The sequence below is a fragment of the Xyrauchen texanus genome, chromosome 29 (assembly GCF_025860055.1).
Source record: "Xyrauchen texanus isolate HMW12.3.18 chromosome 29, RBS_HiC_50CHRs, whole genome shotgun sequence".
NCBI classification, from domain to species: domain Eukaryota; kingdom Metazoa; phylum Chordata; class Actinopteri; order Cypriniformes; family Catostomidae; genus Xyrauchen; species Xyrauchen texanus.
The window spans coordinates 25,845,805-25,867,254 of NC_068304.1; the positions used below are offsets into that span (position 1 = coordinate 25,845,805).

Consider the following 21,450-nt stretch of genomic DNA (forward strand, 5'->3'; position numbering starts at 1 on the left):
ACTATCCCAAACTTAAAGCATGGGGGTGCCATCATCATGTTGTGGGGGTGCTTTGCTGCAGGAGGGACTGGTGCACTTCACAAAATAGATAGCATCATGAGGAAGGAAAATCTTGTGGATATATTGAAGCAAAATCTCAATGCATCAGCTAGGAAGTAAAAGCTTGGTCGCAAATGGGTCTTCCAAATGGACAATGACCCCGAAGCATACCTAAAAAGTTGTCTCAAAATGGCTTAAGGACAACAAAGTCAAGGTATTGGAGTGGCAATCACAAAGCCCTAACCTCAATCCAATAGAAAATTTGTGGGCAGAACTGAAAAATCATGTGCGAGCAAGGAGGCCTATAAACCTGACTTAGTTACACCAGTTCTGTCTGGAGGAATTGGCCAAAATTTCAGCAACTCATTGTGAGAAGCTTGTGGAAGGCTACCCAAAATGTTTGACGAGTTAAGTCAATGCTACCAAATACTAACAAAGTAAATGTAAACATCTGACCCACCTGGGAATGTGATGATAGAAATAAAAGCTGAATTAAATCATTATCTATACTATTAATCTGACATTTCACATTCTTAAAATAAAGTAGTGATCCTAACTGACCTAAGACATGGAATGTTTTCTACAATGTCAGGAATTGTGAACATGTATTTGGCTAAGGTGTATGTAAACTTCTGACTAAAACTGTATGTGCAGAGATAAGACACATTTGTGTAAGTTGAACTGTAACTCTTAATATACCCTCTGATGTTCATCCATGTTTCTTTTATCTTTCTTTTATTTTTATTTTTCCCAAAAAATATATAAATTGGAATATCTGCTACATAGTTAATGGGAAAACTGTATATTTTATGCTATTGGAACAAAAGACAACTATATTTGTGATCATTGGGATTGACTCTCGTAATTTTTTAGACTCTCATCATTGAATAATCATATCGCATATCTTATCACATACACTAACTTATCACATATAGCATTTTTCCTCCATATTGTTTAGCCCTACCTTCAGCTGTGACTATATTCACAATATTGCTCAACCTTCAGTGCCTCATTGCTTTTTTCAATGAAACGAATAGTTCCGGTCTTGGATGTTGATCAAAATTCCTTAAAGGCAAGTTAGGACACTCAGCAGCCATTTCTTGATGACAACTGACAGGCGATGTCTTTTAAAAAGGTGATGGTTTCTTTTAACTGTATAAGTCAGGACGATTTAGATTTTTCAAATATATAAATATGTTAGTGTCCCATCTTATTCTATAGCCTCTGATTTTGTTTGAGAAATACAATGTACCAGTCATGCTAAAATTCACAATATATGCAGTATACTAGGGATGCACAAAACATTTTTATATGAACAATTTTGGCTTATATAGATTTTAACAAATATTTTGGTCTATACTGAAATTTTGTAATTTACCTTATTTTGTCATCAGATCATTGCTTTGCAATTAATATTAAAATATTATCGAGGCACAACATTTAAAAAAATATTTTTTTTCCAACAGTAAATAATTTCTATTGAACATGAAAAAGGTTACTTTGCACTTCTAAAACAAAGTGCACCTCTATTTGTGCCAATCTAAATAATAGTACTCACATTTTTCAAAAAATTACAATATGCATAATTTCATGTTCATAATATGCTAATTTTGCTATTTGTATTATGAAGTATTATGATGATTGGTTTTATAAAACCAATAAGACACCAAAGGATACTGACATGTCTTAAGGATGTATTTTACTATATTATAATAGAATGTTGCTTTGCAACAACAATTATAATCTGCTATGGGTTCTGCGCAGTGATAGGGCGAACAGGTCTGTTACAATATTGCAGATTATAGCACAGATGGAATGCTCTTTTGACCAATCAGCATTCAAGACCAAACTTATCTAAGACTGAAATAATACAATAATAAAATGATTTTTGTCAATGTGATGGTATTTCATTTGTAAAGGGTTCATTTCAACAGATGGCAGCCGAAGTGATGTTTTATCCTCTACAACACTTGAAGTTTCCAAAACTCTGATATCAACATGATCTGACGTCAATCTCTAAACTTCTCACGACTTTCTCTAAACTTCCCATCAGACATTTAAATGCTGCCATTCAACAAGGGACCCATATTGCAGAATACATCTTGCTAACAATGTGTGTGTGTGTGTGTGTGTGTGTGTGTGTGTGTGTGTGTGTGTGTGTGTGTGTGTGTGTGTGTGTGTGTGTGTGCGTGTTTTTGTGATTTACGAGGACAATTTTATAAGTTACAAACTGGTAATTACAAGGTTATTATGCTATAAATGTGATTTATGAGGACATTTATAGTGTCCCCATAATTCGAATCACTTAAAAATCATACTAAACAATGTTTTATTGAAAATGTAAAAATGCAGAAGGTTTTCTGTTAGGGTTAGGTTTAGGGGTTGTGTTAGGTTTAGAGGATAGAATCTATAGTTTATACAGTATAAAAGTCATTATGTCTATGGAAAGTCCTCATAATGATAGGTAGACCAACGTGTGTGTGTGTGTGTGTGTGTGTGTGTGTGTGTGTGTGTGTGTGTGTGTGTGTGTGTGTGTGTGTGTGTCTGTGTGTCTGTGAGGCCTTTATTATTAATTCATGCCAGCCTTTTATGAAAGTCTATCAGTGTTGCTGAGGAATGTTTCCCTCTTTAAGTGGGAGATGCATTCTAATCTCTCTTAATTTGTGAGAAATTACAGAATCTACATCTGGTATTGTACGAGTCAGGGCCAGTAGATTTCAATCCCTGTTTAAATGAATGTGAAGCCTAGCAAAGATTGGCACTGATGTGAATTAAGCTGTGCAGAAAATGATATGAACATAATCTGTCTTTGTAGGATGAGAGAGGTCTAAAAATAACTGTAGTGTGAGGTTTGTGTGCGTCTGTGTTTCTGTGTAATGCGTGTGTATTTGGCCCGTGTGAATCAGCACCAGGTGTTTGGCTTCAGGGACTGATTCAATGTTTTTGTCTTGCTGCCCCCTACAAGAACGTGGATGAGACACCTACTTTAATCGCTACAAATATACTAAAAATATAATGCTCAAGAAGAAATAGAAACAGACTTTGTTTACTCATTCAAGTAATTCTTGCTGTGAGAAGGGCACAGGGAAATACCGGGGGAGAGCTTGTTGTAAATGTCTTGAATAATTTCAGATGTCCTAGTGGGTGGCGAGCATTCCAAAGCTGGAATATTCGAGAATAATGTTGTGGGATATTCTAAAACCCATACAAACAAAACAGACAATGCCTGCATTCAAGATTATGTTCTGGACCTTTGTAAACGTTGGTGGAAAATGGCTCTAGGCATCTAGGAAGCTACATCTTCAGCTGGTTTTGTGGGTGCTTTCCCCCCACTGTGTTGCTTGTGTTGGTGTGGCCATTTTGAGTAACAGAAACATTAGTGTGCAACAGAAATTACTCTGAACCATTGCTTTTATTTATGAGAATAGCCAGATATGTAAAAATAAATAAAACTCTAGTTTTAGATTAGATGCATAGACTGCATTCATTATTGTGCAGTACAAGTACAGAGTCAAAGAATTTCAGTATAGTAGCCAACATAGGTAGAAACAAACCTGTGCATGGAGACATGCATTTCTAACATATAGCCAATTTGTTCATAATTAAAGGTAAGGATGTCCTGATACGTGCTCATGTACTGGTACTCGTAAAAATTCACAGATACCAAAAAACGATACCATCTGACGTACAAATTATCATTATGTAAACTTTCAGCCCACAAAATCTGCAATTTAATGAGATAAATATATAGTTTGCATGTAATTCAAATAAGAGCACTTGCGAATATGCGAAGACAGTGTTGTGATGACACTGGCTGCCTTTTAAGGCTCCTCCAAGGCTCATACAGGGAAAAAAAACATCATGAGCATCGCTCTCTGTTTGTAGCTGATGACAGTAAACAGAATGTCATCTGCAGCCATATCACCCTGCCTGGTTGCCCACTAAAGCTAAGCAGGGTTGAGCCTGGCTAGTACCTGGATGGGAGGCCTCCTGGGGAAAACCAAGGTTGCTGCTGGAAGTGGTATTAGGCAGGCCAGCGGGGGTGCTCACCCTATGGTCTGTGTGGGTCCTAATGCCCCAGTATAGTGACGGAGACACTATACTGTAAAAAGACACTGTCCTTCCGATGAGATGTTAAACTGAGGTCCTGACTCTCGGTGGTCATTAAAAATGCCAGGACACTTCTTGTAAAGAGTAGGGGTGTAACCCTGGTGTCCTGGCTAAATTCCCCCCATTGGACCCTATCTATCATGGCCTTGTATTAATCTCCATCCCTGAATTGGTTACATCACTCTACTCTCTCCTCCCCACCAATAGCTGGTGTGTGGTGGGTGTTCTGGTGCACTATGGCTGCTGTCGCATCATCATCCATATGCTATGTAAAGTGCTTGAGTGCCTAGAAATGCGCTATATAAATGTAAGGAATTATTATTATTATAATGTAAATTCACGTTGTAGCGCGAGGCACATACAGAGTACATACTTAATTAAATAGCAGCCTTTTGTGGTTTAATAATCACTTTGAGTCACGTAACGACCGGCTGTTCTAGAGTGGGAAGCTGCTTCATAACGTCAGAACTCCTTGGTCAAACAACCCAGACACAGTTCAAATAAAATATTACTACTGTAACTATGTAATATTCACTGTAATACAACTACTACTAATAATAATTCCATAGTAATTGTAGTATAATTAAGCAGTATCTAACATCTGTGATGATCTTTTATGCAGCACTTTATGTGACAAAATATAACTCCAATGTTGTAGTTTGGATTGGGCTATGAGATTCTTCATATAAGTGCTTAATTTGATAAAAAATAATACAATATTATTTTGAAAATTAATTGTTATATTTTCATTTTAGTAAATTTTTAATTTATGTATTTATTTAAACACCATTTTGAAGATAACATTTAAATAAATTATTGATATGGAGTTTAGAAGAAAAAAAAAAACAGGTGTCGGGCTCTGTATTGGTGAGTACCAAAAATTAAGTATCGGTACTCAAAATTGTTCGCAAAAAAAATTTATCGGGACATCCCTAATTAAAGGAATAGTTCACTCCAAAATCGAAAATTCTGAGTAATACTTTACTCAATTCATGAGTTCAGTGGAACACATAAGGAGAAACAGAAGTGTTCTCACTGCTTCTATACAACAAATGCATACAGATAGACAGGGTTGGGAGGGTTACTTTTGAAATTCCATTCGATTACTCAAGGTCAGTAATGTATTCTAAATATTTTGGATTACTTCTTCAGCACTGGTAGATTTTTTCACTTGTTTTAACTATGAAAACTCTGCCAGTACAGTAAGACAAAATACACATGTTAAAATACATTCTCTGAAAAACCTAAATATCTTATGCTGTGTTGTTTCTAAAACAAGATCAATCAAACTGATTTTTAGATATTTTTACAGGAAAACAATACAAGAAGTATTTTCAAGAATAAAATGTTTGCCCTAATATCAAAGGTCTTATTATAAAAAATAAATTAAGATCCAACGTGAATTTTCTTGATAAATGTCTTCTTGATAAAAAATACGATCGTGCCTGGTAACACATCATGTAAAATGGCTCGAAATAGCATTTTAGCTTAACGTAAAGCTGACAATTTACACAAGGTTTATTTCAATTTTTTCTGCTCCAAACTTGCTTTAAACTTAACTCTGTCTGCTCGTTTGAATGTAACACATCATAAGAAAGTGTTTCACCGCTGTTCAAATGCACTTTGGATCGCATCATTTATATGCATAAATGTTTTCCATCTGAAAGGACTAAATATTAAATGAAACAAATGACAATTAGAAGCAAAGTAATCTCGTCAGTAATCAAAATACTTTTGGAATGTAACTGTATTCTAATTACCAATGATTTAAATTATAACTGTAGTGGAATACAGTTATGTAACAATGGCTGGCAAGGCATTGACAGGCAGACAATGACAAGATGATGTGAAGAACTCAAGTGCAGTTTATTACAAACATGGAATCCAAAAACCATAAATCAAATGTGAAACAAAACAGTAATTCCTTTACATGTATTCCGTTAATCCCCAACCCTGCAGATAGATTGCAATTGTCAAGCTCATAAAAGAAAAAAGCACCGTAATACAACTCAGACATGCACTATATTTCTTTCAATTTACAGTAAGTAGCCATTCTCTGAAAATCTACAGTAGGTCTGCACTATAGCTTTCAAGTATAATTTGCGCTTCTGCATTTTCCAATGTGTTGTTTTGGTTACTAGTTACAGTAGATTATCTGCAATAATTTTTAGTTTTAAAGTGTTCATTTTCATGTACATGGTTATGTGTAAGGATTATTATAATGTTTAAAGTGTTTTCACTTTTATGGTAAGAAAACAGTGAATTCCTACAAGCTAAAGCAACAACAACAAAACCCCTTTCATGTTTTAACAACTTTTGACACCTTGTGGTCAATAATAGACAGATAATTGAATGATTGATTGTCTGGTTGTCCTTTAATTTTCAACTATGACCTCATTATTTTCCTAGCAAATGACCTGTGACCTTCATTCTCAATGTTAAAGCTATTTTTTGGTAGCTAAATTTAGGCTGGCCTAGAGTCAGGTCTCAATGAGTCACCGTAAAGCATTCACTGACTTGGGATATTAGAATACCAAAAATCTAACATAATCTGCCCTTCCTGTGCCTTTGTGTGCATGTGCGTGTGTTTTTGTGTGTGCATGACTGCTGTGACTCACTCGGGCAGCAGATAGAATCAAGAGGGAAAAATATATATGGCAGAACAAATGGTCAGATGGAAAAGGCTTGGATCAAAGAGCTATATTTCCTCCTGCACACCACTACAACACTTTGATTCTTCTCATATCCTCAATGACAAACCAATTCTCCTCTCACAGAGTGGAAGAGGCAAACCGCTGGTCCATCAATACATCCATGTTTCATCTGGCCTCAGCAGACCTCTGCCTCTGCTTTTACTTTAGACATCAAGTATCAGTTTTTAATGCAACTCAACAATGACATCAATAATGCACTGAGGAATATAATCAGTCTCAGAGCAGCAGAACTAGACGTGGTGTGACATGTTTGCTTTTGCTCTGAACCTACTGGTTTCCTCAACAGGTTTCTTCTGAAGCTGTTTTGTATATCCTTGCTCTTAGGCTACACTTAAATTAATCTTTTGTCCGTCTGACAATTCTCTTTTTCTGTCCACCTGTTTGTTTTTCCCAAGTTTACAATGTCATTCTTTAGATGTCCCACTTATCATTATGATTGATATATGGATAGTTGACCCATATCTGTGATCTTTTTTTTTATTCACTGTCAAGATGTTAGGTTAATATTTATAATGGAAAGAAATTGGTACTTTTATTCACCAAAGTGGCATTCAACTGATTACAATGTATAGTCAGGGCATTAATAACGGGAAAAATTACTATTACCATTGGAGAAAAAAAAATTAAAAATTCAGAACTTCTTAAACTACTTCAAAGAGGTCTCATCAAAAACTCAGACCGCTTTGCAGATCCTTGGCATTCTAGCAGTCAGTTTGTCCAGATACTCGGGTGACATTTCACCCCACACTTCCTGTTGCACTTGCCACAGATGTGGCTGTCTTGTTGAGCACTTCTCACACAGCTTACAGTCTAGCTGGTCCCACAAAAGCTCAATGGGGTTAAGATCCATAACACTCTTTTCCAATTATCTGATGTCCAATGCCTGTTTCTTAGCCCACTCTAACGTTTTATTTTTATTTTTATTTGCAATTCTTCCCATAAGGCCTGCACCCCTGAGTCTTCTCTTTACTGTTGTACATGAATCTGGTGTTGAGTGGGTAGAATTCAATGAAGCTGTCAGCTGAGGACATGTGGACATGTTATTTTCAAATTAGAGACTCAGATGTACTTATCCTCTTGTTTAGTTGTACATCTGGCCTTCCACATCTCTTTCTGTCTTGTTTGGAGCCAGTTTTTCTTTGTCTTTGAAGACTGTAGTGTACACCTTTGTATGAAATCTTCAGTTTTTTGGCAATTTCAAGCATTGTTTATCCTTCATACCTCAAAACAATGATTGACGGATGAGTTTCTAGAGAAAGCTGTTTCGTAATTTTGTTGTTGCCATTTTTACCTATTTTGGCCTTAAGACATGCCAGTCTATTGCATACTGTGGCCATTTAAAAACAAACACAAGGACAATGTAAAGCTTAATTTTAACAAACCAAATAGCTTTAAACTGTAATATAATGGAAAGTGATTTTCTAGTACCAAATTAGCAATTTAGCATGATTACTCAAGAATAAGGTGTTGGAGTGATTGCTGCTGGAAATGGGTTCTGTCTAGATTTGATCAAAAATGACTTTATTAAAATAGTGATGGTGCTGTTTTTTACATCAACAATGTCCTGACTATATTTCGTGATCAGTTGAATGCCACTTTGGGGAATTAAAGAAACAATTTCCTTCTGAAACAGCTAAATCTATACATTATTCCATTGGCCACCAGTGTATATACATACAGTATATTACATGTTTTACTGTAATAAATATTCTAGTTTAGACCTATAAAGATTCCAGAAAAACAATCCAGAAAAACTGAAAAATATATTTTATTACATTTTGTAGGCTTTTTTGTCTGACAACATCCACTTTAATCTTCTAACAAGTGAAAAACTTCTGTGCAGTTTGTCCAGTCAGAGAAGTTGCAGTTTGTCAAACATTGGTGTTTGTTAGTGTAAAGTTACTATTAATTTAATTTGAAAACCATGTCATCAGAGCAGTTCTGTTTACACTCAACTGCTCTTCTGACATAATTTGACTTTCCCATGACCTGTCACATTTCCTGAAACTTGATAACAGTTGAGCTAGATAGAGAAAGGGATTTTCCACACTAGAAATATGGTAAGGCCTTCCTGGATTGTCTCTTTTACACCCAACAGTAAATACCTTTGCAAATTTAGACAATTGCATGTAAATGTTAATGATGTGAGGTGTTAACCTCTTGTGTTGAAATATCTGCTACTTTTAAAACATTGTTCTGTTTACTTAAACAGCCTGTCATAACATTTACTCAGCCAATGGCGTAAGTCTGGGCAGGAATGTATTTTTCTGGATACCAATGGCAGACGGAGGCATGTTTTGAAGAGAAGTTTGGAAACAGTAATACATTTTGTGTTTCCATTTAGTGGAACATCTTAAAGGGATAGTTCACCCAAAAAAGTCTCTAATTTTTTACTCACCTTCCTGGCATCCCAGATGTGTATGACTTTCAGACATAAATTAAGATTTTTAAAAGAATATCTCAGCTCTGTAGGTCCTCATAATGAAGTGAATTGGTGCCTACATTTTGAATCTCCAAAGTCCACATAAAGGCAGCATAAAAGTAATCCATATGACTTAAGTGGTTAAATGTCTTCAGAAGCAATATGATAGGTAAGAGTGAGAAATAGATAAATATTTAAGTCATTTTTGTATCATAAATCCTCCTCCCTGCCCAGTATGGGGCAATATGCATGAAGAATGTGAATCACCAGAAAGAGAATGTGGAAGTGGTGATTGACTGAGTAGGGAGGAGAATTTATAGTAAAAAAGGACTTAAATATCATATCACTTTTGAAGATATGGATTTAACCACCAGATTCGTCTGGAGTACGTTTATGCTATTCAACATTTTGGCACCCATTCACTTGCATTATATGGACCTACAGAGCTGATAAATTCTTCTAAAAATCTTTGTGTTCAGCAGATGAAAACCTGCAGATAAAGTGTTTTTAGAGGATTCTCAATTTCAGTCAGTACACTTTCAGATTTCTTGGTTCATTCTGTATTTTGCTCTCACTGTCTCTCAGTCAGCATTCAGATAGTCAGCTCTGTTATCAGATTCAAGACACAACTTTCTGGAACATTGAAAAAGGATTATTGTTCCTCTCCCACTCTACCTTTCCAGGCTCCATTTGTTCACAGTTAACAAGTGAAAGGACTCTTTGGATAATCTCATTTCCCCAGACGTCAGAGCTATTGAATTATCTCATGTCTTTTTGCTGCTGTTCTGAGGTGAAGGAGACTATGTGAATCACTCCTGACATCAGAGACAAATAATGGTTCATTCAACAGCAGGGTTAGGAAGTTAATTGAAAAAGGTGTTTTTGAATTTTTTTTCCTCCATGGCATTTACTTTACTTATTTGTTCACTGTCATTACTGTGCTGGAATCCTCAGGTTGAAATGAAATTGAAAACATCATCTACCTTTGTGAGTTTTTGAAGAAGTTTGCTTAATCCATTTATTTATGATCAGAGGTCACTCCATCTGCAATGTGCATGGACTTTATAGACCCTATAAATGTTTTGACGGGAAATGTTTTCTTTTCTGAGTTGACGTTATACCTAGTGGAACAGAAAGTTGGGGAAGGACGTATCTAAGGACTTTTTTGAAGTACCTAAATGCCTTTAGTTGTCTTAACCATTTTTTTGTCAACCAATTAAAGATCAGAAAGGGAGAAAATAAATAAAAGCATTATGAAGACGATAGGCTTTTTACCATTGGAGACTTACACATTATTCTAGGGTACCTTACTCCAGCAATGAGCACTACCCTTTTTTTAGGATTACTTTTAGCTCAAGGCAGCGTTCTTCTTTTAAATTTCTTTATTCTTAATAAAGAATTACAAACAATGATTTGCTGCTTGCTATTGCTAGTCAAAGGTTGGCTGTATTTTTCATTTATATGAGTACAAGAAGACTCGTCAATATTTCTGCTCTGTTTTCAAGGATGAGAAAGATGGTTCATTTTTAAATAAATCATGTATGCCTCTAAAAGATAGATGGCCACATAGATAGTCTTAAAGGTAAAAGACATAGATTCAAATTTGGTTTTAAAGAATCTTTCAAATAAAAATACAAATCTTAACCAACTGAAATACTCTGAGGTTAGCTTTCAGTTGGGCTTGTCATACTTCTCTGTATCTTAGTAGGTTATATCGTACCTACTCGTGAAATGAGACATCATAAATATTGCATGTGAAAGTGACTTCTTATTCCAAAAAGTGTTTATCCTGACTGATTCATCTTCTCTTTGATCCCTGTTGCATTTTCTCTCTCCAGCATCCCGGCTCTCTACCTGTCGCAATCGATTTTGGAGATAAACAGCCCTCAAAGTCTCATAGCATGCTGCCAAAACTCCTGATGGATGACATAAAATTGCCATCTATATTTATCCGTGAATGAGCTCATTTTGTTACAGTGGTTTTTTGATGCCCCTGTGTCAAATGACAGGATGTAAAACAGACACTAACTAAGATAAATGTCTCCTGTTGACCAATGCAAAGATTTCTGTCATAATTTTGGATTGAATAGAAACCAGATCTCACCAGATTGTCGAAATATTCATGAGATGAAAGTTGTTGTTATGATGAGTTAATTTGGTGCCAAAGTGTATTGATGGTGTTTTTAGATACTGAATAAATTGCTATTCACTGTCTCTAAAAGGCAATAGAGACCTTTCCATCTCTTTCCTCTCTGTGAGGTCATTGGCCTAATGGTTGAAGTGGCTTTTCCATGTCTTCTCAAGAGCCGGTCTCTATTTGATAAGCAACCATTTTGAGGTGTGTCTGCCATCTAACACAACCTAAATTGCTGGACCCTTTTTTGCGATCAAGAGTTCATGCATCCACTGAAATTGAGAAGGGAATAATCAGCGAAGGGATGCAGATGGAATCGCAAGAGTACCAGTCAAAAGTTTGGACATACTCGTTTGTAGCATTGCTATATTTCAAACGACGCTGTGTTTTGGATTAGATAACATAATTTATGCATGCACATATGCATTCAAGCAATTTGATGAGGGGCCAAACAGCCAGAGATGGAGATCAATCAGCAAAGGCCTCCAGATTTGACATTCCAGATATTCCCTCTCCTTTAGTTAAACTCAGTTTCAGTGAATGCATGATCTAACCTTGGTAGTCTTGCTGTGTCTTAGAAAGTTATAACATTTTGTTGCTAAATGTGGCTTTCAATTTCATAGAGCCTCTTCCCACTGTACTGTTATTGCATACACAATGCTGATGCCTCTCCAATGACAGATTTAATGAGTAATCTGTTAGTAGGAATTTTTTCTTGAGGGATATGAGAACAGTTGACATGACTATAACAGCTGGCACTGTATGGTGTATGAATATGTGCAGTCTCTACAAGCTGCTTTACATTAATGACACTTTAACAGACACATTCCTATTAAAGCAACAAATGCAAAAGTGCACAAATCAAGTTAGTGGCAAATACTAGGAAAGTGATACTACTGATAGAGATCATATATATTTTGTGTGAGAGAGAGGAAGGTGGTATTGGCACACTTTAATTTAGCTACTCCACAGACAGTTACTGTATTTTTAGATACAATTGGAGCCAAGCCACATTTTCATTAGGGTCCTCACTCTATTCTTATTACTCTGCTGTCAAGTCTCAAGAGGCAATGTTTGGCTGCATCCCAACATTATTCTACAGGCTTAATGTGCACAGTATTAATCTTGATTATTTTCCAAGATCTGATACTTTCCAAGTCAAATTACAGTTAAAGTTGCTTTTTATATATATTAAAACTTTGTTCTGTGAACTTTGAATTGTCAGAAATTCAGTTTGTATCATGTAAAGTTAAGTGTCGATATCTCATTAGCCTAAATGCACAATCAGCAGTTCCTTATACTGTGCTGTTCAGCAATGCTGACAGTAACATTATGGGCCCCAATGTCCCTTGCAAATTCATTTTGCTGCTAGCTGCAAATTTAGAGTTCATTTTGATCGATTACTGCACTATAACAGTGACCTAGGGCTTCATGCATAAAACTTTTTGTAATTTTAAACTTTGAAGAAATTAAAACATTTTTGCATAAGATGTGACCATAATTGGAACCTAAGGTGATTTTATGTACATATAAATATAGCCACATTTCTTAATGAATTAATTTGCAAAAACTGTAGAGAAACCAAGAGGAGAGACCAAAGAGAAAACTGTGAGAAGCTCCACGCCACGTACGTCACAGGTAGGATAAAGCACAGGTATTGCACACAGAACGTGTCGATTCTTACGCGCAAGCTCAAGACAACTCCTGATGAGATTGAAGATGGATGAGTTATAACTTTAATGAAGGTAAAAAAAATTGTTATTGAGCATTAACAAATGAAATTATTACATTGGTAAAATGGTAATATTTAAAAAATCTCTGTTGTCTAGATAGAATAATAATAATTTGAACAGATAGCAGATAGATGTAGCAGTTGAAGCAAAAGTTACATATAGGGATGCCAATTTTCAGACATTTTCATTATCGATCGACATGGAAATTATCAATCGATTAATCGTTAACGTTAATTTTGCAATGAAATTGAAATATTGTTATTAGTAACTTCTAACTTAAGATACATAAGATATATAATTTGTGAACATATTTGAGTTAATTAAAACTTCTCGTTGTGGATCATGTGATATTTTGGATCTTTAGAAATTTTGTCAAATCATAACCTCCTGCGTAACACAGTATATAACATAGCCTGGGGGTATAGTGTAATGTCAGCTGACAATACCTTCGTGCTTTCCCGGCGATCGCTGATGTAATTGTAGTTTTGGATAAAACGGTAGAAATCAACAGTACTTGTTTTCATGTCATACTTTAAATCACTATCATGATGTGTGCAGAAAAAAAGTGCAATTATAGAGAAACGCTCCAACATTATTTACATTAACATAGTTATTTACATTACTAATTTATTGGAAAACTACTTGTAAGGGGGTTAAGATGGGCAAGGAGGAGGCGAGAACCGGCTTGTCAATATAAATGATAATTTAATAAACTTAAACCAAAAGCACAAACATAAACACACACATGACGGACATGCCTGTAATTCTCTCTCTCTCGAACTTTCGTCACCGGCCGCCTTTATTCCCCGCATGCCCCATCAGGCCGATTGGGGACCGGGCTTGTGACATTCTAGCCCGGCCCTGCCACCCTCCGCTCCACACTACTGTATGTGGGTGGCGTGTAAATATTTTAGCAGGCTCCGAATTTATAGCTGGGCACTGTCAATGGACGGCAATGGACAGTGGTGGTTGTGTGCTTACATTCATAAAAAATTGTTTCTAAATTTAGGACGCTGTGCGATGTCCACCTGCCGTGTGTGTGTGTGTGACTGCCTTGAGGTCGAGGATTACTATCTGCACTCCCATTGATAGTCACCACAATTACATGAGGTTTCACAACCAAATTTTGAAATGCTATGGCATTATTTGTATTTTGTAGTTTTATTTGTATTTTAGTTTATTATTCTGTATAATAATTTTATTGCATGAAGGAAACTTGTGTCGTTTTATCGCATGCTGGCAGTATGGGTGTTCATCTATTGACACAGGCAAAAGGGAATGGTCATTACTCTGCTTCATGTTGTGGCAGCATTACTATCACATGGTGTGCATTGTTTTTAATTCTATGGCCAGTTGTTAATTATTCCTTATGTGTTTGAGAGCTGTCTTCAGGGGACCTGCTAGGCAATCTTTCCCATGTAAGACTGAGTTCCCTCTTATCCTCCCTCTCTCTCTGACACTAGACACTTTTACACTGCTGGCATTTTACCCCAACCATACAGTAATAGAGACAGCTAGACAGTCCAAAGCCAGGTACACAGTGAGTTACAATGCATTGAAGCCTAACCCTGAGGAGACAGGTAAAGAAATATCTGCTGCTTCTTTACAACACTGCATGCCATGAGAACAATTATTATTGATTATAAGCGGAGACGGGGTCATGGTCACCACAGTGAAAATGCATTCACTTAAATAGTAGGGGTCTCATAAGTAGTCTGAAGTGTTTTTCAAAAGGAGAGGTTGTCTGCCTGTTTTAGAGGGTGTTAGTGTGAAGTTCATACTCTGTTTGGTTACATTTTAATTTGGATTGATTTACTATTATGTGTTTCTGAGAAATGTGAGCTTTCTCTGTATTGGGTAGCTTTACTGAGAAATATTGCAAAGTTAATTACAAGAGGAATTTAGCTACAAAGATTATCTGCATTAAACAGAGTCAGAGTGATTCACTGACATGTACAATGGCTGTCGATCGATTTAATTTTTTAATCAAATTAATTACATGATATGCAGATTAATCTATTCCATTTTGCAATTGAATTTGATAATCTGTCCGAGATATATTATTAGAAGTGCTTTTCTAGGGATGCGTCAAGCAAACTGAAGACAGGTGGTACATTTAAAGCGATAGTTTACCCACAGATTTAAAATTCTCTAATCATTTACTCACCCTCATGCCATTCCATATGTGTTTGACTTTCTATCCTCTGCAGAACACAAATTAAGATTTTTAGAAGAATATCTCAGCTCTGTAGGTCCATACAATGCAAGTGAATGGTGACCAAAATTGTAAGGTCCAAAAAGTGCATAAAGACAGCATAGAAGTTATCCAAACCACTCCAGTGGTTTAATCCATGTCGTCAGAAGTGATATGATAGGTATTGGTGAGAAACATATTAATATTTAAAAGAATAGTTCACCCAAAATGAAAATTCTCATATAATTTCCTCACTCCTATGCCATCCTAGATGTGTATGACTTTCTTTCATTTGCTGAACATAAATTAAGATTTTTAAAAGAATATCGCAGCTCTGTAGGTCCATACAATGCAAGTGAATGGGTGCCAACATTTTGAAGTTCCAAAAAATCACATAAATCAGCATAAAAGTAATCCATATGTCTCCAGTGGTTAAATCAATATCTTCAGGAGTGACATGATAGGTGTGGGTGAGAAACAGATAACATTTACATTCTTCTCCTTTTGTTTTTCTTCATGTATATCGCACACTACTGGGCAGGAAGAAGAATTTCAAGCAAAAAGGACTTAAATATTGATATTTTTTTTCTTATTCACACCTATCACATCACTTGTGAAAATATGTATTAAAACACTGGAGTCGTATGGAATACTTTTATGATGCCTTTATGCTCTTTTTGGAGCGTCAAAATGTTGGCACCCATTCATTTGCATTGTATGGACCTACAGAGTTCAAATATTCTTCTAAAAATCATAATTTGTGTTCTGAAACGAAAGAAAGCCATACATATTTGGGATGGCATGAGGGTGAATAAATGATGAGAGAATCTTAAATTTTGGATGAATTATCTAGGGATGAACTAATACCACTTTTTCTCTTCCGATTCTGATATCTGAAATCTCATTATCGGCCGATACTGATCACAATCCGATACCAGTTTTGTTTTTTTGCAAAATCAGTTAAGAATATCTTTACATTATTGTGTGGAACTAATTGGGAGTACTCTTTTATTATGTAAAGAAACAGAAAAATTCTTAAAATATTTATGTATAGCTTATTAAGAAACACTTTATTATTAACTAGTATACTGTATAATGTAGCAGCAAAATTAACAGTAATTCCAGTCTTCAAGTCTTCAGCAGAAAAGAAATGAAAAAGAAAGGAAAGGAAGTTTTATTTTTGCCTTTTTTATTTTTTATTTTTTTTCAAAAATGTTTCAACTTGCATCTGGACATTTATGGATTCAGATCTATTTTTGTTCAATTTAGTTGTAAGACATCAGTTCACTTTTAATTTAATTAACTTTTCACAGTTCACACAGTTATTTTTGGAACCCATTCAACTTAAATATTTTTTTAAGTAGCTGGCGATATGCACGAAGAATTCGAATCACCAAAAACAAAGGAGTGCTTAGGAGAACTGTTAGAAAGTGGAGATATATGGTAAAACACGTGGTATTCGATTTATGGTAACCCCTGGCTGTTATGAATGAGGCAGCGAAGGCAGACGAGGAGACTGGATCTAAATGCAGACTTACTTTATTAACTTAGACAATCAATAAATACAAAGGAAAACCCTCGATGGGGAAATGAACATAACACGGAACACACAATGAAAACAAAGCTGAGAACTCGGGAAAGGAACACATACCAGGCATGACAACATTCAACGATAGACAGCGACTGAACAAACAGACAGGGTTTAAATACATGGACATAGAAAGACGGGAACCAATGAACAAACAGAACTCAAACAAGATAACAGGGTGATAAACTAAAACCAAAGACAACTAACGAGGGCAGGTGAAAACAATGAACAGAGCACACGAAGGCTGACAAGAAAACTATGGAAGTACAAGGGTGACAAAAGTGAAAACTAAGGAATTACAAAAGTGACACAAATGACAAACAAAGGGCAACGGTGAAACAAGACAAGGTATACATAACAGAACAAAGGGCAACGGTGAAACAAGACAAGGTATGCCTAACACTGGCATTGTCTGGTCAGTATTTTCCTTAGTCTTCTAAAAATGTAAGGTGAAATACTTACAAAATCAATAAATCTTTGTGTAGGCTATAATGTTATAAACTGAGACATAAAATGGCTTGTAACATTCATGAGAGGTTTTGGCAGCTCTAAATGGCAGTGCGTTGCATGCTGATCCTGTGGCAGTGTGTGGGATTATTAAACTGATTGTTTAGTGATTAATTGTTCTCATTGTAATCAGGGGACTAAAATTAAATGTCAGAAGCTAAAATTTGTATCTCGGATTTCTGTAAATTTCATCTCTCGCTCTCTCTCCCAATCTGTGTGATGTTAATGGGAATGACCTTGGCCCTGTGAGAGACCACTTACACAGAATGCTTTTCAACCTCCACTGCTCCTGGTGTTTAAACAGCTCATCCAAACAGCTTTAAATAGACACCACTTTTGGCCTTTACACACTCATTGAACAAATAAATGTTTTAGGCAATTCCATCTTGTTGCTTCAAAACATGCCATCTGTCTTGTGCCAGTCAATTATTTTTAGGCTAGCCTGATCATTTGAGGGATTGTTGCTTTCAAACACTTTGTCTCTAGAAACAATTATTCAGTCATCTGACACACACCACTTAACTGGATGTAGTCTTACATCCTCATATGGACAAATGCATTTTTATTTAAAGTTGCCCTTTCACTTGCACTCTTTTGCCATTTGTTAAAGCCAAGTTTGCTCAAGGGTCTAATCAGCAGAAGGCTGCTTGACATAACTTCTAATCAACAGGACTTTGATTTAGAGAGTCTTCTCACAATTTTTAAAGAAACATCAGGCTTGGCTGTGACATCTTAAAAGAAAAAGCAAACAGAGACGAGTGACTCAGGGACATCAGACCAAATGAGAAAAGTGAGGAATTAAATTTTGCCTGACTAAATGTGTAGCCAGACTACGGTCCGGTCCACTTTGCTGCTTATTCTGGCTGAGGACACACTTAAGCCCACTTAGACTGGAAGAGTTTTGAATGACATGTAAAGTGATCAACCACAGTTTGCTTTGTTTTTATGTTCTGTTTAGGGGCAGGTTTATCTAAAACAGATTATATCACAATATTAGAGCGACATGGAATAAAAAGAAATGTTATTACTGAAAACACCGCTGCACAATAGTAGAACAAAATGTTTATATATTTAGTGAGGAACAATATGAATTTCTGTCTGTGCATAAGCCATATGTGGAGAATATTTCACAGATATAACTCGAAAGCAAAGCGGAATATATGGTTTGGCTCATGGATATCTACAAGTTTACTTGCTTCTACTAAGTGACTCATGCAAAACTCTGGATTATGTTTTACTGTGAATAGTAAAAAATGTTATGCCACCAATCTGGCAACTTTTGCAAATCCAGGAATTAGTTCTTCTTCAAAAGTGTGTGGTGAGTTGTGCATGGATGCCGCAGAGAATAGTGTGAAGAAATGCGAGGGAAGTGCTTCATCACAAAGGATCTTATAGCTTACCATACAGATGCAGCCTATGTGGCATCTCTACCTTGTGAATTATGGTCTTTACGCTTTAAATATATATAGGAGCGACTGGAAAGGAAACAGTACACTCTGACCTCACCTCTAACTCTCGCTGCCTCAGAGGACGTTTATATGCGTGTTGAGTTCACATGTTTTTATTGTTGATGCACACCAGTGTGTTCTGCTGTTGAAATGATGTCACATGTAGTTTTGTGTTCCTTGCCACAGTTGCCTTCAGCTTGCTCACTGGGTTTCTAAATACAATTATTATTTAATGACTTATTTTTAAACACAATTCACTATCATGTTTTATCAAACTACACAATGACATTTTAGATATTACAGTTTAATTTTCTGTTAATGCATGATCTGCTGTAAAGCTGCTTTGAAATGATGTGTGTTGTGAAAGGGGCTATACAAATAAAATTGACTTTACTTGACTTAAAGCATTCCTGCTCAGATAGGGAGTGATTGGGAGTTCAAGGCTTGGAGGTCATTTTCTATCACACTTCAGCTTCTCATATTACATCTGATTTTGTTTGTTAATTCTTTTTATGAGCTTATAAGGGTTCCCACTGTCATGGAAAACCTGAAAATACCAGGAAATAAAATAAATCAAAAAATAGTAAAAGCATGGGAACTCTGGCTTATCTTGATGAATGTATGAGCTTTGCTGTGGCACTTGATGGCTTGTCTGCCTCACATTCTGGATATCATTGTGTATTTCTCTTTGCAAGTAAAGTGAAAGCAGTATTCTGGTTTAACATTAGTTGCTTCATCTCTCAGGGATCATTGTTGGACCATTGAGCTTTCTGGGATCAGCTTGCTTACTATCATCTCCAAGGCTGAGTTTTTTTCAATTATTTTCATTACAGCTAGATGGTGTAGCATAGTGATGCAAAGGAAATGTTATTGTTGTTCTCTATTTCCATTGAGGTCTTTTCTAAAAACATTGAAGGGGAGAATCAAAACAGCATGTCCATATGCATCTCGATATTGGGATGTACTGTATGTGCTACCAGAATTAAAAGGTGCTTTTCATCAGATAATCCTCAGACGTAGACTGGATTTTACCTCTGATTATACACTCACCTAAAGGATTATTAGGAACACCATACTAATACTGTGTTTGACCCCCTTTCGCCTTCAGAACTGCCTTAATGCTAATCAATTGCATTGATTCAACAAGGTGCTGAAAGCATTCTTTAGAAATGTTGGCCCATATTGATAGGATAGCATCTTGCAGTTGATGGAGATTTGTGGGATGCACATCCAGGGCATGAAGCTCCCATTCCACCACATCCCAAAGATGCTCTATTGGGTTGAGATCTGGTGACTGTGGGGGCCATTTTAGTACAGTGAACTCATTGTCATGTTCAAGAAACCAATTTGAAATGATTCGAGCTTTGTGACATGGTGCATTATCCTGCTGGAAGTAACCATCAGAGGATGGGTACATGGTGGCCATAAAGGGATGGACATGGTCAGAAACAATGCTCAGGTAGGCTGTGGCATTTAAACGATGCCCAATTGGCACTAAGGGGCCTAAAGTGTGCCAAGAAAACATCCCCCACACCATTACACCACCACCACCAGCCTGCACAGTGGTAACAAGGCATGATGGATCCATGTTCTCATTCTGTTTACGCCAAATTCTGACTCTACCATCTGAATGTCTCAACAGAAATCGAGACTCATCAGACCAGGCAACATTTTTCCAGTCTTCAACTGTCCAATTTTGGTGAGCTCTTGCAAATTGTAGCCTCTTTTTCCTATTTGTTGTGGAGATGAGTGGTACCCGGTGGGGTCTTCTGCTGTTGTAGCCCATCCGCCTCAAGGTTGTGCATGTTGTGGCTTCACAAATGCTTTGCTGCATACCTCGGTTGTAACGAGTGGTTATTTCAGGCAAAGTTGCTCTTCTATCAGCTTGAATCAGTCGGCCCATTCTCCTCTGACCTCTAGCATCAACAAGGCATTTTCGCCCACAGGACTGCCGCATACTGGATGTTTTTCCCTTTTCACACCATTCTTTGTAAACCCTAGAAATGGTTTTGCGTGAAAATCCCAGTAACTGAGCAGATTGTGAAATACTCAGACCGGCCCGTCTGGCACCAACAAGCATGCCACGCTCAAAATTGCTTAAATCACCTTTCTTTCCCATTCTGACATTCAGTTTGGAGTTCAGGAGATTGTCTTGACCAGGACCACACCCCTAAATGCATTGAAGCAACTGCCATGTGATTGGTTGATTAGATAATTGCATTAATGAGAAATTGAACAGGTGTTCCTAATAATCCTTTAGGTGAGTGTATATGCAAGCACAGTTAATATGTTTATTCTGTTTTTCTTAGAAACATTTTTTAAATAACATGAATGCATGGCTGATAGCAAGATCTGATGATGCCTCTATTCAAATGACTGGCATATGACGTAGATACAGACGTATCCCCCTAAAATGTTCCTCAGAGGACAAGCTTGATGTTGATGCAGAGTTTCTTAAAATAGGCACATTGGAAATGCACTGACCAGCTGACATATTGCCAAACCTTAGACTTCTCCTGTGAATTAAAATGAATGATTCAGGAAAAAGAAAAATCATGACT

The 21,450-nt window shown here is 36.4% G+C and overlaps 1 protein-coding gene across 10 annotated transcripts in view; it reads left to right on the plus strand.

The window, feature by feature from the left end:
- LOC127622895 (pleckstrin homology domain-containing family A member 7-like) overlaps positions 1–21,450 on the plus strand; it is a 128,973-nt gene that overhangs the window by 38,630 nt on the left and 68,893 nt on the right. Inside the window, exon 1 of one of the 10 annotated variants that reach the window (XM_052097041.1) lies at positions 14,706–14,732. The exons of the other annotated variants lie outside the window; for them this stretch is intronic. The gene's annotated coding sequence lies outside the window, so the exon portion shown is untranslated. Of the gene's footprint in view, positions 1–14,705; positions 14,733–21,450 lie in introns of those variants that run through there. 10 annotated transcript variants of the gene reach the window in all.